General features: G+C 37.1%; 1 protein-coding gene and 1 long non-coding RNA gene across 3 annotated transcripts in view; both read right to left on the bottom strand.

Annotated features, from left to right (window-relative positions):
- Positions 1–24,538, bottom strand: part of grik3 (glutamate ionotropic receptor kainate type subunit 3) — a 215,317-nt gene that overhangs the window by 147,208 nt on the left and 43,571 nt on the right. The gene's annotated exons all lie outside the window — the stretch shown is intronic.
- On the bottom strand, positions 11,810–15,946 carry LOC147833248 (uncharacterized). Its single transcript, XR_015512343.1, has 3 exons — positions 13,984–15,946; positions 13,582–13,828; positions 11,810–12,142 (listed from the first exon to the last, which is right to left on the bottom strand). It is a non-coding gene; the product is annotated as an uncharacterized LOC147833248 (long non-coding RNA).

The following is a 24,538-nucleotide window of genomic DNA, read 5'->3' on the forward strand; positions in this document are numbered from 1 at the left end:
AATTCAGCAGCAAACACTTAAAATAAAGGTTTTGTGCTGCTAGTGTTAAATGTACCAAAAAAAAAAAAAAACATAAAAGTACTGTAAAAATTGACATACTGTAAAAATAAAATGTGGTAAAGGGCATTTTACCATAAAAAGATTGTTATACTGTAAATTGAAATTGTGGTAAAGCCTGCTACTGTAAAACACATTTACAGCTAAGTTACTGTAAAGGAGCAGTTGCAGTAATTTGCTGGAAAAAGTGCTACCAGTAAGTTACTGCAATGGCCCCTTTTGCCGTAACTTCCCGGCAAAAAAGACGTAAGGCTATTTTACTGTAAAATGAAATTGCGGTAGGGTCCTGCTACTATAAAACATGTTTAGATGTAAGTTACTGTAAAGGGACAGTTGCAGTAACTTGCTGGAAACAATGCTGCCGGTAAGTTACCTGAATCTCCCCATTTACAGTAACTTACCTGCAAAAAGAAGTAAGGATACTTTACTGTAAAAAGAAATTGTGGTAGGGGCCTGCTACTGTAAGACACATTTACAGCTAAGTTACTGTAAAGTGGCAGTTGCAGTAACTTGCTGGAAACAGTGCGACCAGTAAGTTACTACAAGGGCCTCTTTTACCGTAACTTACCTGCAGAAAGAAGTAAGGATATTTTACTGTAAAATGAAATTGTTGTAGGGCCCTGCTACTGTAAAACAAATTTACATGTAAGTTACTGTAAAGTGGCAATTGCAGTAACTTGCTGGAAACAGTATGCTGTCGGTTAGTTACCTCAACTGCCTCAACTTGCAAAAAGCAGTAAGGTTTTTGTACTGTAAATAAAATTGTGGTGGGGCCTGCTATTGTAAAACACATTTACAGCTAAGTTATTGTAAAGGGGCAGTTGCAGTGCCTTGCTGGATAAAAAGTTACCGCAACTGCCCCTTTTCAGTGACTTACCTCAAAAAAAGAAGCATAAGGCTGTTTTACTGTGAAGTGTAATTGCAGTAGAGGCCTGCTACTGTAAAAACATTCACCAGTAAGATACTGTAAAGGGCAGTTGCTGTAACTTTTTGGAAACAGTGCTGCCTGTGAGTTACCGCAACTGCCCCCTTTACAGTACCTTACCTGCAAGAAGAAGTAAGGCTATGTTACTGTAAATAAATATGCGGCAAGGCCCTGCTACTGTAAAACACATTTACAGCTAAAGTACTGTAAAGGGGCAGTTGCTATAACTTGCTGGAAACAGTGCTGCCTGTAAGTTACTACAAAAATACAATGACAAGTCTAACTGTAGGGCTGAGGAAGAGCTCGGTTTGTGTTTCCAACCACCGTGTTCTTCTTCTCGAGCATCAGCGTTCATTAACAGCACGATTTGTGCTCTGGTGCTAATGTTTGACATGCTCTATGATGATGTTATGTAGTGTTTTCACAGTTGTGTTCACAACCAGCAGTCCGTCATCAACATATCCGCATGAGACTTCTGTTCAGTATTCAACACAGGAAATATGTGACTTTTAAAAAAAACAAATAAATGGTAACACTTTAGTGGAAGAACCTGCCTATTATCAAGATATAAACTGTTTATTAGTACTTATAAAATATGATCTTGGTTTGCATTTAAAAAAAAAATTATTATTATTATTGCTGCTTGTTCAAGCTACTTTTTAAAATAAACTGAAACAACACAATTGTTGAGATTTTTTAAATCTCTACTTACATTTGTGAACCTAATAGATTTTTGTTGGGACATCATGAATAAATTGTATGGAAAAACCCAGAATCTTTTACAATGTTCCTAATCCTAACATCCTAACCAAGCTACTAACTTACTAACTATTAAAAAGCAGCTAATTAGTAGTTTATTGAGCTAAACGTCTTAGTTAATGATTTGTAAATAACGTGGATTGTACATTAAAATAAAGTTTGCCCAAAAAACACTGATTTATAGTAAATACTAGTAATTTATAGTAAATAATATAGTGTTTTTAAAGGATGTTAGGAATAACAATGGTCCTAATGTATTTCCTGTACTACATTTAGAATTTCCATAGCTTCTAAGAATCAAAAAAGGTCCACATATTTTTTTATAAAAAATATTGGTCATAAGTGGAGCACATGAGTTGAATTGAATACACTGTATAATGGTAAAATACAAAAACAGAATGCTCTACACAACATGTCCAACAGTATTATAATACACTAATGCAAAATGTTATTATATCTGTTAGACTTCAGTATTAAAAATATGTTATTTGTTAAATTTTGGCTGGAATAAAATCAGTTTGTAACTATCTTTAAATCATTTAAGGGTCAATATTATTAGCCCCCTTAAGGAATATTTTTGCAATTGTCTAGAGAACAAACCATTATCATACACTGACTTGCCTAATTACCCTAACCTGCCTAGTTAACCTAATTAACCTAGTTAAGCCTTTACTTATCACTTTAAGCTAAATACTAGAATCTTGAAAAATATATAGTAAAATATTATTTACTGTCATCATGGCAAAGATAAAATAAATCAGCTTTAAAAATTGAGTTATTAAATCTATTATGTTTAGAAATAAACAGAAATTGGGATAAAAAATAAACAGGGGGCTAATAATTCAGAAGGACTGATAATTCTGAATTCAACTGTAATTAAAATACATTTGAGCAGATACTTTGAGGAAAAAAAGAAAGAGTAGTGGGTAAACATGCCATTGTTTTCATCTGAGCAACATCTAGGTCATATTGATGTTGTGGGGAAAAAAAAAAGACTATTTTCCTTCACATAATACCAACTAAATAAGCCATCATCACACAGTCTAAACTTTAAAGTGCCAAAATATCAAAGCTGGAGCACATTTCATATATTCTCCAAACAACATCATAAAACGAGTGGATCTCAGCAGCGGAATCGTCGCCGTTGTAGCGCATCTGCTAGCACAGACATTATGACATGCAAGCATGTTCATCGCTCGATTTGTTTCTCTGGCTTTTCTGCTGAGAAGGAACTAAACAAACTGAAGCTCGCCATCTGTCTGAACGTCAGGCTCCTGAAGCTCTGAAAACAACATACGCTCTTCTCCTCCACGGGTGACAAGCGCTGGGTTTGTAAGGGACGTTTTAAGGATGGACATCATCCATTATTGGTTTCTCCTGAGAGACATCAAGTGACAGCGGTTGATGAAATACTGTCTACACCTGGCCGGTTATTGTTTGTGTGTCATATAATAATTCTCAACTGTATTACAAACACACTCAATAAAAAAAAAAATAAATAAAAAATGTGCTTCTTGTTCAAATTACTTATTTAAATCGAGAGAATCAGCATTTTTTAAAAAATTTAAATAACTTAATTATTCAACATAGGCTCATTCTAAAAACGTATCCCTATTTACATTTCCTGAGATCGCAAATTATTTAGCCAGAAGTATGTCTTGCTGCATTCGGTCTTTAAAACGAACACTAAGGCGTGATATGATACCATTCATTTAAGTGCTTACCAGCTGACCGCTACCTAGAGCTGGCCGATAAAATCATTATCGATAGTTATTGACTGAATGCCATTGTCAATATAAATTAAAAAAAAGTTTCGGTATGAAGTTTCAATAAGGAGATCTATATCTTTATTGAAATGTGGCTACTGAGCGTGCACCTTGGAAGCAACGCCAATAAGCTTAGGCTATAAGTTTGCCATTTTCAATAGAGGCACACGTCTGGCACATGTTGTGCAAGCGGCGCTCATATATTCACGTCACGCGCGTGCATTTTCCAGGCGCACGTAGTTGAAATCATCTGGAGGCTCATCAATGCTGCGTAAGCACAAAAACTTTGCATTTCACGTTTCACGCTCACGTTTGGATTTACCAATGATAACACGAACGTGAGAATGTGCGTTGGTCAATGCCAACTTCATGCCTGGCATACGTGCATTTCTTGTGTGGGTTTGTTTTATTTCCATTGGCGACTCCTATGCGCGTGCAACTTCATTATTTCCAATGGAAGCGTGCGGCTTGCGCACACATATTCGGAGCCCATATTGCGAGCGCTAACAATTTCCAGGTGCACCAGTTGAAAACCACGTGACTCGTGAGAATTGACTGATCAGCTTCATACTTTGTTTTTAATGTACACATTTCTGTAGACTAATTACTTGCTAATTACAAAACAGGTTTGGAACAATTAAATGAGGAGGGAACTGTCTCTTTAATGCTGTGTTTACACCAGACACGGCACACGCGAATAAATCACAATATTCGTGCCTAAATAGACACGTGAACATTTTGAGTTTCCTCACTTCATTCGCACATCAAATCCGCTTTATTCTTGTGTCAAATTTATTTAAAAATAGACACAGATTCGCTTCCTGGGCAGGGCTTCTATCTGCCCGGTGACTCTAGCTTCAATGCTAAATGGCTAACATGGATTTTATTAAGAGAATAGCTGTGTTTGTGTGCTTTATGAGGCTGAAAAACAGCATCGATTTGTTTGGAGCAGTGTCTGAGTCCACTAGATCCATTCGGAGGTGCACCCAGCTCTGTGAGTTCAAGTTCATCATTTTCCCCAGAAACTATACCTGGATGATGGAAGCTTTCAGCGGTGCTTCCGACTGAGCCGAGCCCAGTTTGATGAACTATTTTACAGTGTCGGCAGGAGAAATTCCCCACGGGGTCACCAACAACAGGTGCTACGTCATTATCATGGCCCCGACAAGCGCAAGCTCATGATTGGTTAACGTGCCGCGAATGTCCGCTGAAGTACAGATTTTCCAACTCGAGTGATTCGCACGAAACGTTTGTTGAGCGCGTCAATCGTGCAAAACACTCAACTTGCGACGCTTTATTCGCATAAATCGCATCATTCACGCAGTCTCATTCATGCAAATTTGCATTGACTTAACATGTAAATCCCTCACGCTTGACAATTCTTCCACTTCTGGGGTGAACGCAGCATAGGTTTGTTGAACATGTCAAGCTGCTGTAATCAATCCATTGTAGTGTTTTTCAGTGAGTATTAAATGCAGTTTATTTTGTATTTTTTATAGGTACTGTATATTTGATATGTTTTAAAAGTAACTTCAAAGTAAAGTAATTAGTAATCTGTATAGTTTTTACATTAAGTAATTAGTAATGTTATCAGATTACACTTTTCCAATAGTAGTCGGTCATTTGTAATCTGTTAGTTTTTTAAAGTAACTTACCCAGCAGTGATTGTTAGGATTTGCAACATGTATGCTGTCAAAGCGAGGAGAATCTTCTTAATTTGCTGGCGATTTTTGTAGTTGCATGCGTTTTATTGAATTGCAGCATGTTAAACTCTCTCGGCCAGCGCACTTTAATGCCTTTGTTACATCCTGCTGAAGTCAAAAATGTCATGTATGTTCAACCAATCATCTCCACATGAAAATAAAGCTGGTATTTTGAATGAAGGCATATGAAAACAGACAGAAATCACTGCTCGGCAATACTCAAAAGAGAGCATCACAGCTTGTCTGTGTGTGTGTGTTTATTTTGTCCTCCTGAATGAACTATAAATCATCATTATGATAGAATCGGATAATGCTGGAATCATGTTTATGCAGGATAGGCTGTCTAAGCGCATTAAAATTGCCATTTTCCGACATAAACATGCTTTCTTTTCTTATTCCTGCAGATTTGCTGTCGGCGGCTTCACAGTTGTACCTCATGTGGTCTGTCACACGGCTGCATTAAAGAACTCTGTTACCTGCTGTCAGTCTCGCCTCCATTTTGTGAGAAAGCTCTGAAAAAATAACAGCAAAACTCAAAGCGGAGAGTTGAACGCTCTCGACCCATGAAGCGGTGTTAAAAGCAATGTAGCACAAACAGACTAGTTTCAGAGTGTGTAAAGGCACTGGGTAATAGTTTATTTTAAGGTGTCCTTGTTATTAATAAATTCACCCCTAACTTTCTCTGTTTAATCTCTTTTTTTAAATTCATATTTTCTATAGGATGCTTTACAATAATATATTAGTGTATATACATTAGATTAGGCATTATAACAAAGCCAAAACTAAAACTAGTCTAAAAAAAAAACTTACAATCATTCCAAATATGAGTACACCCAAATTAATTCGTTGGGGTACAAATAGTAAATACAATTTTAATAAACAGCAAAAAATCTAAACAAAATACATAAAATTTAGTTTATTATTCATTCATTCATTCATTTTCTTTTCGGCTTAGTCCCTTAATAATCTGGGGTCGCCACAGCGGAATGAACCTTCAACTTATTCAGCACATTTTTACCCAGCGGATGCCCTTCCAGCCGCAACCCATCACTGGAAAATAATTTATTATTATTATTATTATTATTATTATTATCACTATTATTGTTTTATTTTATTTTATTTAAAAAAATAATAATAAAAATAAAAAATAAATAAATAAATGTACACCCAAGTTAATATGTTAGGGGAAAATAGTAAATACAATTTTAATATACAGGAAAAAAATATATACAAATATATGAAAAAAATAATTAAATAAAATATATTAAATTTAGTTTATTATTATTATTATTTTATTATTATTATTATTATTGTTATTATTATTATTATTATTATTATTATTATAACTCATAAATATTCCTTATTATTTTTATTTTATTCATTTTATTTTATTGCAAATAATGTACACTCAAATTGATACATTTATAAAAACATGAAAAAATCTAAATAAAATATATTTACTATATTATTATTATTATTATTATTATTATTATTATTATTATTATTATTGTTATTATTTTGTTGTTGCAAAAAAATGGACATTCAAATTGATCTTTTGAGGAAAAATAGTAAATTCAAGTTTAATAAACAGAAAAAAAATCTAAATAAAATACCTCACCTTTAGTATATTATTATTATAAATAATGAATAATCTATATTATTATTATTATTATTATTATTATTATTATTATTATTATTATAATTATTGCTGTTGTTGTTGTTGTTATTATGTTTTTATTTTATTTATTTTACTGCAAAAATATGTACACTCAAATTAATGTTGGGAAAAAAATAATAAATACAAATTTAAAAAACAGGAAAAATATAATAATTAAATATATTACATTTAGTTTATTATCATTCTAAATAATAAATCATCTTTACTATTAGTATTAGTATTATTTATTTATTTATTTATTTGTTTGTTTATTTATTTTTATTTTTTGTAATAACTAGTTTAAATTAAAATGTATTATCTTTCTATTCCCAAGGATGTTAGGTGACCAAAATCATATTTTTATAAATTTCACTATTTAATAAAACTCTTTCTTTTGAACGCACCAAAAATGATTGTCTATAGTCACTGATAGTCGTTTATTTCTCTGCTCTCTGACCGTGTGTTTCTGTAAGCTCATGTCCGTTCTTTTAATCTGTTTCTCCATCAGCAGCTCAAAACCAGTCCACTTGTTTTTTCATTAAAGCCCTGACAGAGTCCGAACGAGGAGCCGTAACTCCAGATGTGCATCTCATATAGGTGCCCAGACACACACAACACACACTTGTATGATTTACGAGGACTCTCCAAATGCGTAATGTATTTTAAACTGTAAAAACCTCTTATTATATGGCCTCATCCCTAAACCTAACCATCATAAGAAATGTGGCAAAAATTCTATGTTAAAAGATGTCGTTAAATATGATTTTTAAGTGCTTTGAATTATAAGGACACAATTGATGTCCTTTTAAGCCACCTTATTAGAGTATAACTAGGTCATACACTACAAACAAAAATACTTTATTTACTTAGATTTTTTTTGTCTGTTTTTTGTTTTTTTGTTTCTAGTTTAAATATCTAACAATTCTTAAATCAAGAAGCATTTTATAGACATGAGAAAATATTGTCTTGTTTTAGGATGAAAAATAAAAACATTAAGCGAGAATTTCCTTAAAAAAAGTAAAATAACCTGCCAATGGGGTAAATATTTATGTGCATGCAAGTCCTAGAAAAAATGTAATTAAATCACAAAAATGTAGGATTTTTAATTTAGAAAATGATATATACATACATACATGCTGCTGGGTTTGGCGGGAGCACTTTTAGCGTAGCTTAGCATAGGTCATTGAATCGGATTAGACCGTTAGCATCTTGTGTAAAATTTTTGGAAAAACTTTAGATCATTTTCCTATTTAAAGCTGGACTCTTTTGTAGTTACATCATGTAGTAAGATTGATAAAAAATTAAAATTTGCCTGATATGGCTAGGAACGACTCTCATTCCAGAGTAGTTATTCCAAAGTTCCTTGAATATTGTGCCAGAATAAGAGTATAGTTCCTATCTGAATTAACCTAGAAAATAGTAGGTCTTAGTACATGATGTAGCTACAGAGAAGTCTAGTTTTAAATACCACAACTTTCAAAACTCATTGCTTATTTTTGAGCAAGATGCTAATGGTCTAATCCGATTCAATGATTTATGCTAAGCCAAGCTAAAAGTGCTCCCAGAGATCGGCTGAATGAATAAAATTGGTAGAAATCAGCTGTTTAACTCTAGGTAAATTAAAAATGACACTAAAACGTTTAATGCAAAAAGCTAAATAAATTTAAGTCAAAATGAAAAACAAGATTATTTTGCTTACCCCATTGGATTATTTTGCTTGTTTTAATTAAAAACAAGTACATTTCAGTTATCTTGGGCTTCCAGTTAAAACATGTAACTGTTAAATGAGTTTTGAAATTTATAGGGTGCTATTATGACATATCTTCAATTAAAATAAAAAAAATTAAATATTCATTTGTATGCAAGTCCTAGAATAAATGTAATTAAATCAGCAAAATGTAGGATTTTTAATATGTACATGTGCTATTGGTGAGTTTAAAAAACTAGTTTGGCCATAGTGTATGAGTGTGTATGGATGTTTCCCAGTCCTGGGTTATGGCTGGAAGGGTATCAAATGCTGAATAAGTAAAACATATGCTGGATAAGTTGGCGGTTAATTCATTTATATAAAAATATAAAAATAGATATATGTAAATATAAAATATATGCATTTGAACCCAACAGACTTAATAAATAGATTTAATTATTAATATAATAATTTAGCCACCAAATTTAATTAGAAACAAAATTATATTACATTTAAAATCAAGCTAAATATTGCAAAAAAATTAAATGAAAAATACAAACTACAAAATTTCAATTAAATTATATATATTTCTTGTTTGTCTTCATTTTTACTCTTAATATTTTTATATAATATTTTTCCCTAACATGAATTTGGGTCTACAAATTTTTTGGACATGATTTGTCAGCATTACTGACTATGCACAAATAATTAACTAAATTAAATTAAATTTTGTTTTATTTGTTCATTCATTTTCTTGTCGGCTTAGTCCCTTTATTAAACCAGGGTCGCCACAGCGGGATGAACCGTCAACTAATCCAGCACGTTTTCACGCAGCGGATGCCCTTCCAGCCGCAACCCATCTCTGGGAAACACACACACACACACACACAAACACACACACACACACTACGGACAATTTAGCCTGCCCAATTCAACCGGAGCACCTGGAGGAGACCCACGCGAACGCAGGGAGAACATGCAAACTCCACACAGAAACACCAGCTGACCCAGCCGAGCCTTGAACCAGCAACCTTCTTGCTGTGAGGCAACAGCACTACCTTCTGCGCCACTGTGTGGCCCTTATTTTATTTTATTTTATTTTGCTTTATTACTAGCTTTGTGTGACCACATCAGCATTTCAATCAAAACCCAACACACACACACACACACACACACAAACACACACAGACGGAAGCTGAAGATGAAAGGCCTGCAAAGATCCATATATGAACCTCCCAAGCAAACAGCTCCACTATATCATTCCAATCAATACCCTCATGAATCTTTTCATCCTGTATGAACAAACCACCTCTGAACTGGCAGGAGCACATGAGTACAGGAGAAACGCTGAGGAAACACCCCTCATTGAGCTGAAAGACAGACAGACAAAGCGCAAAGGGGAGCGAGGGAGCGAGGGAGGGACGGGTCCTCTCCATCTGTCTACACAATCTTCCGGGGGCTAATTATCCTAATCCCCGGAATCCAGGATGTGGGTTGGTGGCATGCGCCTCGTCCCAGGACACCAGCGTTTTGCCTCCCAGTTAAATGTGAAAATTAATTACTGCCCGCCCTACCGCCGAGGGGAGAAGGACCACGACAGAAGCGCTGCTGCTGCCTCTCATCATGAGACAGTGCGGGTTTCGCATCATGCGGTCAGCGCATGTCAGAGCCAATAAACATCCAAAGGTAGACCAGCCTGGGCTGAACACAACACTGTGTAAGGAAACATTGCACTTTCCCTGAAGTTAAATAGATAAATGTTACCATTTTCATTCATTCAGATGATCTCTGAGTCTGGCAGGATCATTTTTAGCTTAGCTTAGCATGGACCATTGAATCAGATTAGACCATTAGCATCTCACTCAAAGTTTTTGAAATATTTTCTCCAATAGCTGTCCTACTTAAAGCTCGACTCTTCTGTAGTTACATCAAGTAGTTAGACTGACGGAATATGAAAAGTTGCTACTGTCATCACAGAGTAATAATTGTACCAACGTTCCTTCATTATAATGAGTGTATAGTACTGACCTAGATAATAGCAACTCTTAGTTTTCTGTTGGTCTTAGTACATGACTTAACTACAGAAGAGTAAAGCTAAACAATAAAACAACAACGCATCCAATAGATGAAGAAACGCCAACATATGTTGAAAGAATCATGCAGCCATTGGCTAAATTCTCCATCAGTCAAACTAGGAAGTAACAACTGTGACTGACAGATAGCAGTGATTGACAGACAGCACATGCAGAACTTCAAAACACTCGACTTAAATTCAACAAAATGCGGTAAAGGGATCATCAAAATGAAGTGATACTGACTCTTTTTTTAAAATATGGTCAAATAATACTATTTAATTGTCATTTTAATGTCATCAGTTGATGCTTTTTATAAATATAACCAGTGGTGGAATGAATACAATACCTGTCAACCTTCCATTTTTTCCCGGGATTCTCCCGTATTTTACAGTTCTATCCTGCTATCATCTCGTAAAGGTATTTTCCCGTATTTCTCCCGTATTTTCAGTCTTTCTCTGAAGGGTAAACATTAAAGAGTCGAGCCTCCCTATATGCAACCCATACCGCCGAACCACAAGGGGCTGATCCTTGCTCTTAAATGAGAGTCTGTTCTGTGCATTCGCTTTGTGTAGGCATGAAAACACGTTGAAATAAATATAAAAATGGCAGGATTTCCATTTCTTTTCATTACAGGTGCCGTCTCCCCTTCATATGCAATCCTCAAAACAGTCATATAGCGGAGCGTGACTGTCAGACGCGCTCCATAGTGATGAATAGATGCTGTTTCCCAAATGGATTCTGTACACGCGATTTAAAGCGGAGTGAAAGTCTTGGTTTTGGGTGCCTGTTTGAACAGACATATAAACATAATTAATAGTAATGATATGTAAAGATGTTGATCTTGGTGGGTTTTTTTTTAAACACAACAAACTTTGTCCTAAATGAGCCTAAAAAGTTAGAAAAACATTTGAATGCTTTCATTAAAACATTAGATGTGTGCATTTTTAAAGTGACACCTCTGTTATTTAATGTAATCAAATGAAAAAAAAATCTAAATAAATAAGAGATTCATTCGTTGCTCTTTATTCAGAATGTGTAAGTTTTACAGTAAATAAACACCTAATGAGATTTGACAGGTTGACTCTATTTCTTTATAATAGCTAATAATTTGAATAAGCTGACCTGTTTGCTAATGTATTTGCTGCTAATGCATACTATTTATTTTTCATTTTTAAAGAATATGAAACCACGAGGCGACGTTTATTCACAGAACGCAAGTTTCTTGAGGGCACATAAATCTGCAGAAGTGAGAGCAGATAAGAAGGAGCAAAGCCAGAAGTCGCTTTGTAAGCAAACATCAGAGCTTTAAATTTGATGCGAGAAGTAACTGGCTGCCAGTGCAAACGGATGAGCAGCGGAGTGACATCTGCTCTTTTAGGTTCCTTAAAGACCACTCGTGTTGCTGCGTTCTGGAGCAGCTGAAGAGGCCTGATAGAGTTAGCTGAGAGCCCCGCTAGTAGAGAGTTGCAGTAATCCAGTTTGGAGAGAACAAGAGCTTGAACAAGGAGTTGAGCTGTATGTTCTAGGGAAGGGAAGATTAACCGATATGTATCGATACGCGGTCATGCGCGTGCACGATGCGAGTGCATCGGTTGAGCAGCAGAGGATGAATGAAATTTTGGAAGCAAATCGAGATGCATCGGTTTTTGCGAGATGCATCGGTTTTTCCGAGATACAGCTTATATTTTTAATATAGAATGTATTTTTTTATTTATTAACAAGTGTTGTCAACCTGTTTTTGGCGCATAATTTAATCGACCTACATAAAGTAAGCCTCAGCAACGGATTTGCGGATGTGCACACACTACAACTCAGTGTATCAGGTGTGCGGATGAAGCTAGTGGAGCGCCCTCAGAAAGCGCGAGAAGCAAAACAAACATTTTATTCCCCACTGAGTTTTAAATCTAAAGTATGGCAACATTATGGATTTAAGGATGGACGACATGACAGGACAGATGCAATTTGCAAAATGTGCCGCGCATCTGTAAAATACGCGGGCAGTACGACTAATCTGATATCTCACTTGAAGCGGCGCCACGGTGTTGTTGTGAAAACATCTTCTAGTGTTTCTGCATCCCCGGCTTTCGCACTGCTTCAACCAGCTCCAAAAGTGGTGAGAAAAGCATTGAAAGTTTTTTTTTCCATGCGCAACAGTTCTGCTCGCTCTATGCCAATAACAAATGCTATTGCATTGTTCATCTGCAAAGATATTCAGCCTAGTGTCACGGAGAACGAAGGTTTTAAACACCTCCTCCTGTTAATTTTTATTTAATTATAATAATAATAATATTAATAATAATAATGATAAAAATAATGGGTGTCACGGTGGCACAGTGGGTAGTTTGACCACCTCACAGCAAGAAGATTGCTGGTTTGTTATATTTTTATTAGCCTGTTGTTTACAGTGACAGTGATGTTTCAACGCAGCATAACACTGCTAGTTCACAACCTTAAGTTTTGAATAATCAGTGGCAAAATATCTTTGTAAAACTTGTTTTCATAGTTGAAAAGTTAAATCACAATTCTTGTTGTGCAATGCTAAATTTATTTATGTTGAAAGAGTGCAAATATATATATTTTTTAATATATATTGCACTTATACATTCTGTTTATCTTGAAAATACTTAAATAATATGTGCTATAGGTTCTAAAATGCCCCTCTACTGTAAACTGACACTCTGGCTCTGAGAGAAGAGCCAGTTTGTAAAAAAGTCTTGGTTTTGCTTGGTTTATAAATAATCAAACACATTCAGTGGCACAGCATCCTCTTTCACATAATCTCATAAACTTGATCTAATTAGTTAGTGCTGAAATATCGCATCGTATCGTGATATTGGTGTGAATCGTATCGTGTTGCATCGCAATATGTCACAAATGTATCGCTAATATATCGGATCGTATTCTTTGTATCGAGATGCGTATCGGATCAGCATTATAGCTTAGATGCCCAACCCTAGTATGTTCAGATAGGAAGGGTCGGATCTTTCTGATGTTAGTGCAAATCTGCATGATCGAGCAGTTCTAGAAACTTTACATCCCTTATATTCACATCCCAATGTTGACAGGTATGGAATACTAAAAAAATTAATACTTAAGTAAAAGTACCATTACTTGCCCAAAAATATAGCACAAGTAGAGTAAAATTATTTGTTGTAAATATTACTCAAAATATGAGTAAAAGGTAGCCATTTCAAAAGTACTCAAGAGTTAGGGTTAGGGTGAGTAGTGAGTATTACGCTGTGAACAGCTGATGCATTTACAAGCAGTTTGTGCAGGGATGTGTAAACATAACATTCTGTAATACATTTAGTAATCTTTCTATATGTATTGGATTTTTCTATTTTAGCCAATCACCATTGGTACGAAAGAAATAAAGTAGTGTTACAAATCCCGGACGAGCCCCTATGTGTTACATTATCTAACTTTGCATGGATCCACAACGCAAGCTAGACCAGCAACAATACATTCAATTAAATTAAAATAAATAGGACAGTCTCCTCTCTCCCTGCTTGTTTGGTTTATTTGTGTTATATCTGCTCGGCAATATTGTTGAAATTTAACGCCAGGTGGATGCTGTACACTGGTGGTGGATGAGGAGATTCCCCCCTATGTGTAAAGCGCGTTGAGTGCCCAGAAAACGCAATATAAATGTAGGGAATTATTATTAATATTATTATAGATAATTTTTTTTTTCAACAAGTGTGTAGTATGTAGACAACTAGCAATGTCTGATCAGACATCCATGCAACAGTTCTGGCCAATCAACACAGTTAAACTGCTGTGCAGAGAAATGATACTGTATCATCTCCACAAAAAAGAAAAAAAAATCTATGTGATACATCTGACGAGCCCGTGTTTGTAGAGTGTTTAATATTTGCATCAAAATGTGAGATTTCACTTTTAACAAGTTGGCCAAACACTGCGGATGCGCGTGGAAAAAAAAATACCCACAGGCTGTTTTCTTCCAAGTCTCTTATCCATTCCTTCAGTTCTCTCCAATTCTTCTTCGCTATCAATTAAACAAACAGCTCTGCGATGGTTGGAGTCTCCGTCTGACAGTCACGCAAGCAAACAGAAACGCTTCTCAAACCCTGATGCTTCACATATAAGAACACCTCCCCCTTTTTCTTCCCTCTCGCACTTTAATAACAGCTTAGTAAGTCAAAGTGGATACAAATGCGAAATTGCCTCCAAAAAGGAGGAGCGTTTCCTGTCAGCTCGACTTATTTTCAGCTGGTGCTCTCAGCGGCCTTCTTCTCCTCCAGACATCGCAGCGCGGGCCTGTCACCAACCACCCAATCAACTGTGCACCGAATCAGAGAAGGCATTTTTCCCCAGTGGTGCAATTAACCCCTAGCTGTGGGTAAGTCGCCCCCTTTGGCAGGTCTGTCCAGAAACGCAGCGGCGTGTTCCTAAAGAGGAAAGCCCTAATATCACGCTACGCCCTCTATCTTGCCTTCAGCGAGTCCCAGAATCACATCTGTGTGTCATGTCACATCCAGAAAGACGCGTTTGACGGCTGAGCGGGAGACTCGGGGAAAAAAAAAAAAAACACACACACACACACAGTGTCTTTTACTTAGCTGCTTTGTAAAATTTAACGTCCTCAGAGTAATTGAGAGCTGTAGGGTTTTGTGCTGAGCGCTGTTTTCTCTGGATTGGATCAGTCGGTGACAGAAGAGCAGGTGTTGAATAAGGTCGGCTGTCAGCGGGGCCACTCTTAGCCAATCGAGCAGCCAGAGACAAAGACAGAGACAGTGTGTGATTGTGTCATTCTGGGTCAAAGCCTGAATGTCCCGTGTATCGCAAGATTCACTCCTGCTGATTCAATGGAAGTTCAATGACAAGCACCAAAACCTGGACACTCTTTAGTGTCTTAATTATGAATGGTATGGTTCAGTTTGGTATGATGATTAATAAAGTTTGGCCATTTTTAATACATAAAACAATTATGAACACATAGGGCCCTATCATACACCCGGCGCAATGCGGCGCAAGGCACGACGCAATTGTTATTGCTGGTTTCAGCTTGGCGCAAGAGTCGTTTTGACGTTTTGTGCCAAGCTGCCTAAATAGCACATGCAGTTGCACTTATATGTGTGCCCATAGGCGATCTAGTCTAAAAAAGAGGTGTGTTGAGGCGCATTGCTGACACATTTCTATTTTGAGGAACTATTATAGTCTGTTTAATAGACCAGAACAAAGCCGAGGCGCACCGGTAAGACAACATGTAGAGCAATACGCAAATATCTTTACATATGAAAAAGAATTAAAATATTATGGATATATATAGGATATAATAAGGAAATATATATATATATATATATATATATATATATATATATATATATATATATATATATATATATATATATATATATATAAATATAAAGGATTAAAATAATACAAAACCTATTATTTTCTAGCCTACATAAGTATAAAAAACCACTGCTTTCATGCCTTTTTCATCTCGGGAGGCTTTTTCAGTTCATTCATAACAATTTGCTTTTGTATAATGTTATTTTTAATAGTAGTGTTATTTATTATATGCATATTTGTATTTATTTTATTAAAAACAAGCTCAGATTTGCCCACCTGTCAGGTTTAACACCATATGGAGCACAGCATGTGTATTTTGATATAACTCAATTTTTTGAACACACTTCGTTATTAATGTTCATTTATTTATTTGCTGTAAATTAGAACTGAATTTAGAAATAGTTTTTAAACTAATTTTTGAGCTTAACAAATGAAATTAATTATTTATAGGCTAATATATGTCTGTGCATACAAGAAGTTTTCCTATCCACGAGAGTGAAGTAAATAATGAGGAGGCTCATCTCTCATTCTTGCGCTGCAGATGCTCTGTTTAACCGTTTTCTTGCTAGTAAAACGTGATTGGTTTATTCTCAAAACACACCTATAACTCATTAAGAAAATAAGCTCAACCCTTTTAGATCATGTGCCATGGCGCAAAGTTGATTTTTCCGTCCTTAAAATAGCAAAAGTGGATTCCGACACGCCCTTAATGGTTTTGCGCCCTGCCCTTTGCGCTTTGTGCATGGATCGTCAAAATAAAGCCCTCAGCCTACAGTTTCCGAAATGAAATTACAGTGTACATTTAAGCCTTATTTGAGTTCAAAAACAATATGAAATATCATGTCAAAGATAAAAGAAATCAGTTATTAGAAATTAGTTATAAAAAATATTATGTTTAGAAATGTGCTGAAAAGGGCGAGGCAGTGGCGAAGTATGTAGTGCTGTCGCCTCACAGCAAGAAGGTCGCTGGGTCGCTGGTTCGAACCTCGGCTCAGTTGGCATTTCTGTGTGGAGTTTGCATGTTCTCCCTGCCTTCATGTGGGTTTCCTCCGGGTGCTCCGGTTTCCCCCACAGTCCAAAGACATGTGGAACAGGTGAATTGGGTAGGCTAAATTGTCCGTAGTGTATGAGTGTGTGTGTGGATGTTTCCCAGAGATGGGTTGCAGCTGGAAGGGCATCCGCTGCGTAAAAAAACTTGCTGGATAAGTTGGCGGTTCATTCTGCTGTGGTGACCCCAGATTAATAAAGGGACTGAGCCGACAAGAAAATGAATGAATGTGCTGAAAAAATCTTGTTTTGGTTAAACAGAAAATATACAGGGGGGGCTAATAATTCTGACTGCAACTGTACATACATATATAATTTGGTGCATGAGACTATTTTGTGACACCTTAATGCTACATTTCGAGCCAGATGAAAAATATCAAATGGGTTTTGAAGGACGTGAGATTTAATAAATGACACAATTTTTGTTTAAAATAAGCAAGTCGTTTAATTGCATTGTCAACGCGGTTTCGTGTCATCTTTACCACATGCAGTCCCAGCGCTCCCACTTTGAACTAACTATCTACGGCAGGGGTCTCAAACTCGCGGCCCGCGGGCCATTTGCGGCCCTCAGTGCAATATTTTGTGGCCCGCGCCGACCGCTGTACTCTGACAGAATCAGCGGAGCGGGGAGAGAGAGTGCTCCCCGCTCCGCTGATTATATCCGTACACAGCGCGCTTGTCACTCAATGCGCGTTGTCGCGCGCGTTCTGATCAGCTGTGTTGTCGCGCGCGTACTCAAGAGCGGTGTTATCGCGCGCCTACTGAAGGGCGGGACCGAAGGTGTGTCGCGTCGCGGGGGCAGTTTTGATCATTTTGGAAGGGCACTTTCTATGCAAGACTAAAAAGGGCATGTGCTCTGCACAGGTTGAGCCCTATGTGTGCACGTGCCTGCCCTGCATCTTATATATATATTGATATTATAGGTAGATACAGACTGGTACAGACTGATGTGACTGGAGTGGGGTGGGGGTGTTTTATTTATACATATATACGCCTTTTTTTTAGGTGAGGGAATGGAAGTTTTGAGTGAGTTCCCCCACTTTTTCCCTAGGACTTCAATAAGTCAAAGTACAGGTCTAGACTTATTGATGATCATCTTCAAGCCATACTGAGGGTCTCAACTTCTTCCGCTCTAAAGCCAAATGTGGTTCAGATTTAGAGTAGAAGCGCTGTCAAGTCTCTGGCAGCAAGAAGTAGGCAAAAGATGCCATATTCAGAAGAACTGTTTATAATCTTCACTAAATGTTCTATTAATGTTCAGGACACTTCATGTTCAGAAGAAATAATTAAAACTGTTAATAATGACATTTGAGGACTTTTTTTTGTGAAATCCCTTATGCGGCCCAGCCTCACCCAGACTTTGCCTCCTGCGGCCCCCAGGTAAATTGAGTTTGAGACCCCTGATCTACGGGATTTATTAGGGCTTAATTGTTTGAGAAAAAAAAATCACGACAATAGCAAGCGTGAGGTTGATTAAGGTAACAGGTGGCGACGACCTTGGTTGGACTGCGAGGTCTCTTCTACACCAAAATGAAATTAGCATTCCCCATCAGCATGAGCTGGACAGATAGAGGTGAGATCCCACCCTTAAATAGACCCATTAGATTTTTTTTTCTTTTTCTTTTCCTGATCATTAGCTGTGTAAGTGCCTTAATTGATGCTCATTCCACAGACAGATGACTTTCTGATTAGCAAATGCCATCTTCTGCTTGCCAGGGGAACAATGATCTATTTGCCCTGTACGAGTCTCCGAGGTGTCATTGGCTGGAAGTGGACAGGTTAGTTCCTGCTCATATGACACCTTTTCCAGGCTGAGAGAAGCCTTTTTTTCCTGGTGAGCCTGTGGCGTTTTCTGTTAGAGCGGTTAATGACTGAACCTGCTCTCGGTGTTGTTATCTGCTATAGCTCAGGGTTGCTGGACTTTGAGCTTAATACCTTGATACAACCTGAAAGTGGCATTTTTTGATAAACATTCAGAAGAAGAGCATGTTCGCACATATTATCAGATATTAACAAATGCAACATTTAAGGCAAGTTTATTTAAATGTAACAGAGGGCAGCTAGCAAAGCGCTCTGCAGGTAATTCTCAAAAGGTGCTTTAGCAGTGGACACTAGGGGCTATGGTATTTAGCCTCCTGGTTAAAGCAACCGAATCACAAGCGAAGAATCATTGGCTTGATCCTAGCTCAGACCAGGTTGGGTGGAATAGGACCAGTGGGTTACATGTGGGGGCTCGTCCGGGAGGGGAGTAAGGTTTAGGGGGATGAGTGTAGCGGAGGCCAGCTACCGAAGTGCTATGCAGGTAAACCTCACACTTCTGACCTAAAAAGGTGCTCTGGTGACAGACACTAGAGGCCATGGTCTTTAGCCTCCTTGTTAGAGCAACCGACTCCTAGCAAAGAATCGCCGGTTCAGTCCCAGCTTAGACCGAGTTGAGTGCAGTAGGACCAGTGGGTTACATATATAGCACATTTCATACATAACGGTATTTCAAAATGCTTTACATAAACAAAGATAAAAGAAACACGATTAAAAATTAATAATAATTTAGAAAGAATATTTTTTTTAATAGGAATAAATTTATAGGAATAAAAGAAGAAAACAAAATACATTTAAGTTAAGCCTTTTTGGGAAACACTTTACTTAAAGGGGTGTTCATAAGGCTGTCATGAAACCTTTATAATCACGTCATACTTTAAAATGACCTTTGCGGCTTGTTCAAACTACCTATTTAAAATTTAGCAATTTAGGTTTTAGAAAAGCGCATTATAAATTTAAATGTATTATTATTATTATTATTATTATTATTATTAAAATTAATTGATCCAACACGATTCTTGAGTATTTTTGAGACAATTTAATTGTTTTATGTTCAATCCACTTAAATTTGTATAAACAATGAAATTAGCTTAATCGTTTCGTGTTGGGACAACATGAAGGAATCGTGTGGAATCCTACATTTTTTACAGTGAATGTGAATAAGAATTTATGCATGCCCATGACAACTGTCATTATGTGACATTCGCGCAGTTATGACATTTTAAATGCAAAGATGACATTGTTTGTATTGACAACTTGACATAAACAAATATAACACAACTTGTTTTGTCTTTGCCATGAAAACATTATTAAGACAACAATACTTGTCATAAATATGTCATAAACATAAATGTCATGAAGCCATTTTAACTGTCATGAAAATTCATTCATTAATTTTCCTTTGGCTTGTCTCATATTTACCCAGGGTCGCCACAGCCCAATGAACTGTCAAGTATTCCAGCACGTTTTATGCAACGGATGCCCTTCAACCCGCAATCCAGTACTGGTAAATGTCATGAATATTTTTTGTCATGATTATTTTTACAGGGAAACAATCTCAATTGGTCATTTAATTGTAGTATAATTATAATAGCATCATTAATATTATATGACATTTGAATGACAAATTCAGCTTGTTCCGCTTTAGTTGAAGTCCAAAAACAATATGAATGACGCTGTTATAAAATTTATGACATATTTATATTAGCTTCAAGACAATTATGTTGATGACAGACTTATGACAAGCTATGTTGTCTTGGTAATCTCACCCCCACACCAACACCTCTTTTATAAAACACTAATATCTACACTTCGCTCGGAACACTACATTGCTTTTCTGAAGTCGAGAGATATTATGGGAGTGTGGTCTTATAATGATTGGATAATAGAAATGATTGTCAATGCTAAATTCGAATTGTCAAAATATTTGCGCATGCTCTACCAGAAAATTGTTCATAAATCATCACATATTAGCAATTATATACAAAGAAAAACACACAAGACGCATCACTCGTATAGTTTTAAATAGGGAAAATTGCAAGAGTCAATATGGCGAATGAATCCCCTCCTTCTAGTATAGGAGCCAATCAGCGATTGCTATAGACTGAGGATTCTCCAGACATGAGTTTTTGCAGATTTTGTGTGATTCGACATGAAACTAAAGAGACAGCTGTTGTTTAATTTAACTGATGATTCCTAACATGAAATTTAATCGTTAGCTTGGTGAAGCTTGGTGAATTGATGAATTTGATGTTTCCCCACACAAACAGAATGCCTGGGAGGTGTTTCAAAGATGGCCACTGAGTGAAAGCACTTGGTATGGGACTTTTTTATCAGGTACATATTCTACATTATCGTATTCTTTAAACCACTACCTTAATAATTATTAATTGGCAAAAAGTTAATAGTTTATTGAGCTAAACCGTCTTTCGGATGAGACGTTAAATCGAGGTCCCGACTCCCTGTGGTCATTAAAAAATCCCAGGATGTCTTTCAAAAAAGAGTAGGGGTTCAACTCTGGTATCCTGGCCAAATTTGCCCAATGGCCTCTGTCCATCATGGCTTCCTAACCATCCCTATATCATAATTGGCTTCATCACTCTGTCTCCTCTCCACCAATCAGCTATGTGGTGTGCGGTCAGGCGCAATATGGCTGCCATCACATCATCCAGGTGGATGCTGCACACTGTTGGTGGATGAGGAGATTCCCCCTATGTGTAAAGTGCTTTAAGTGTCCAGAAAAGTGCTATATAAATTTAGTGAAATATTATTATTATTATTATTATTATTATTAAACATTATAGTTAATGGTTTGCTAATAGTGTGAATTGCACATTAAAATAAAGTGTGACCCAAGTATTTGATTTATGCAAGTTGTCATGTTAAATAAGTAAAAAAAAAAAACAAAGAATCCACATGTTAAGACCCTTTTAGTTTCTGTTGCCTGAGATGAGAATGTTTTTTTTATAATCCTTTGGGTCAAGAAAGCATCTGATTTTATTTCCTCTGAAGGTTCGCTCTGTCTGGATGTGCTCAAATCCGCAGTAAGGATGAATTCCTCTCGCATATCATACATGCGCACTTCAATAAACCAACAAAGCAGCTTTATGCATTTACATGCTGGGCGAAATCAGTGAAAGAGGCAAACAACTCACTGTGACGGTGATCGCTTTACGTTTAAGCCGTTTATGACCTTACTCCCATAAAAGAAAAGGGTTAATGCATTTATTTTGAAGTCAGCTTATTAAACATGCGTTATTAAAAATGGAACACAGCACAAAAATGCTATTATAAATTGATCAGTCACACTCTATTAGTTCATGTTAGTCAATGTACTTATGAACTAAAACTTGTACAGCATTTATTAATCATAGTTCAACATCTACACAACTATTCCAGCATATGTTTTACGCTGTGGATGCCCTTGCAGCCGCAACACATCACTGCGAAACTCCCATACACACTCATTCACACACATACACTATGGCAAATTGTCAGGGTAGGTGATGGGAAATGGGGAAAAAGGAGCGAGGACTCAAGTGCAGGAATAATGGGAATTTATTAAATAATAAAAATAAAATAAAATGCAAAATAAACTACCCCGAGGGGGAAAACATTAACAAAACAAATACATACACAAACAAACTTCACTGGGCTGGATGGTCAGGAACAGGACTGGAAACATGACAAGACAAGGGTTCAAACAACAACAAGTGATGACGAACTGGCACAGGACAGCAAAAGTGAGGGGTATATAAACTGTAGAAAATTAACACACAAACAGGTGAACACAATTAACTAATAATGGGTTAACAAGGAGGGTGGGACAAGACAATAGACGGGAGAGCGCATGACACAGAGAGACAACACAAGCCATGCGCTCACTTAACAGGACAAGAACATGCAGCCAATGAGAGAACTCATTAACTGCATGTTCATGACAACAAACACAACACTGAAGCACACGACAAAAGCACGTGACCACAATGTAAACACCAAGCCACGTGCTTTGACAAGAGACGCAAGACACGAGCACACGATAGATAAACACCTTACCGTGCGCTCACACATAAGCAACGCGCATGCTTCATCTCAGCGCCAACCAAGTGGCAGCGCGCACACTCTGCGTACACCCACGACGGCGCGCGCGCGCACACAGAGACAGAAACAGGACCAGACATGGAGTAGTGTCAGAGCTCTGCCACCAAAACAAGAATTTACAAGACCAAAGTGGCAGAACCCTGACACAAATGTCTTTGAACTGTCGGGGAAACCGGAGGAAACCCACGCCAACATGGGGAGAACTTGCAAACTCCACACAGAAATGCCAACTGACCCAGCTGGGACTCAAACCAGCGACCTCACTCCTGTAAGGCGACAGTGCTAACCATGAGCCACCATGCCGCCTCAGTTCTGATTTATTTTCTATAAATTAGGAATAGGAATGTGTTCAAAGCATTATGAATAATCATAGAAGACAACATGAAGCTACACTTGATTAATCTTTCATGGTACGCTCAACAAAAGATGCTAAATGAATGCAGGTTTTCAAGTATCCTTAAACTGAGACGTTCTCTAGTGAGACTTGATGAGATATAGATATTTACAAGGATGTATCTTTTTGATTGGGAAACATCTATTGTATGGCCTCTAAGGAAAGGTACATTAAGGTTTTCTCATAAGAGATTTTAATTTATTCTGTTTATTCAATAGGTGGCCAACCAGCCATCAAAAATATGCCACTGAATAAAGGCTCGTAAACTATGGGACGCTTTTCGCTTGCGTTGACAGTCAGCGTTTTACGAGACGTTTTTCCAGATTCAAACCCAAGCGATTTTCACTGGCGTCAAGCAGAAGAGTGTGCAAAATCACTCCTTGATGTTAGATGGCGCTACACAACTTTAAGCTTATGACATCTCGCTTATAACACAGAAGAAGGGGAAGAGAGGAAGTTCACACGCATGTTGTTAAAGTCACTGGTGACTCGAAAAAGCATGGATGGTTCAAGTAGCAGCTCCAGCTCTAGCTATGAAGAAATTATTATTGTCCACCAGAGCAATAAGCAGCTCCCCGTACATATTGCCTTTGGGGATCTTCTTCAATGTACTTCAATGTAATTTACTGTAACTTCATCAGCTCCAGGCATGTGATCAAAAGTGGCAATCTTATTGGTGGAGAAGACTTTGACAAATAAACGAGCATGAGGCGTTTCTTTTTTAAATGACGCTTTTGTTTTGCACGTTGGTGTGCATGATCACATTGACGCCCTTTATTTAGTCACAAGGCGTTAAACGTCGACGGAAAGCGTGAGCAAAAAACGTCTCTGTGTGCACGGGCCTAAGTCATCAAAAATGATCATCTAGCAATGAAACTAAGTTTTATGAGTGAATGACTGAATCATTTATTGAAAATGAAACAAAAACTAGATATGGGGTATTTTAAATTTTATTTTTATTCAGCTGATGATGTTTTCATTTTATTTTGAGTAAAATTACAGGTTGTCTGTTGTAATGTAATAGCGCATTTATTATGTATGGCCATACACCCAAAGCGCTTCACAATCATAAGGGGGGGGTCTCTCCACACCACCACCAGTGTGCAGCATCCACTTGGATGATGCGACGGCAGCCACAGGACAACGGCGCCAGTGCGCTCACCACACACCAGCTATTGGTGGAGTGGAGAGACAGTGATAGAGCCAATTCGGTGGAAGGGGATGATTGGG

This window comes from Danio rerio, chromosome 16, assembly GCF_052040795.2.
Source record: "Danio rerio strain M-AB ecotype USA chromosome 16, GRCz13ab, whole genome shotgun sequence".
In the NCBI taxonomy this organism is placed as follows: domain Eukaryota; kingdom Metazoa; phylum Chordata; class Actinopteri; order Cypriniformes; family Danionidae; genus Danio; species Danio rerio.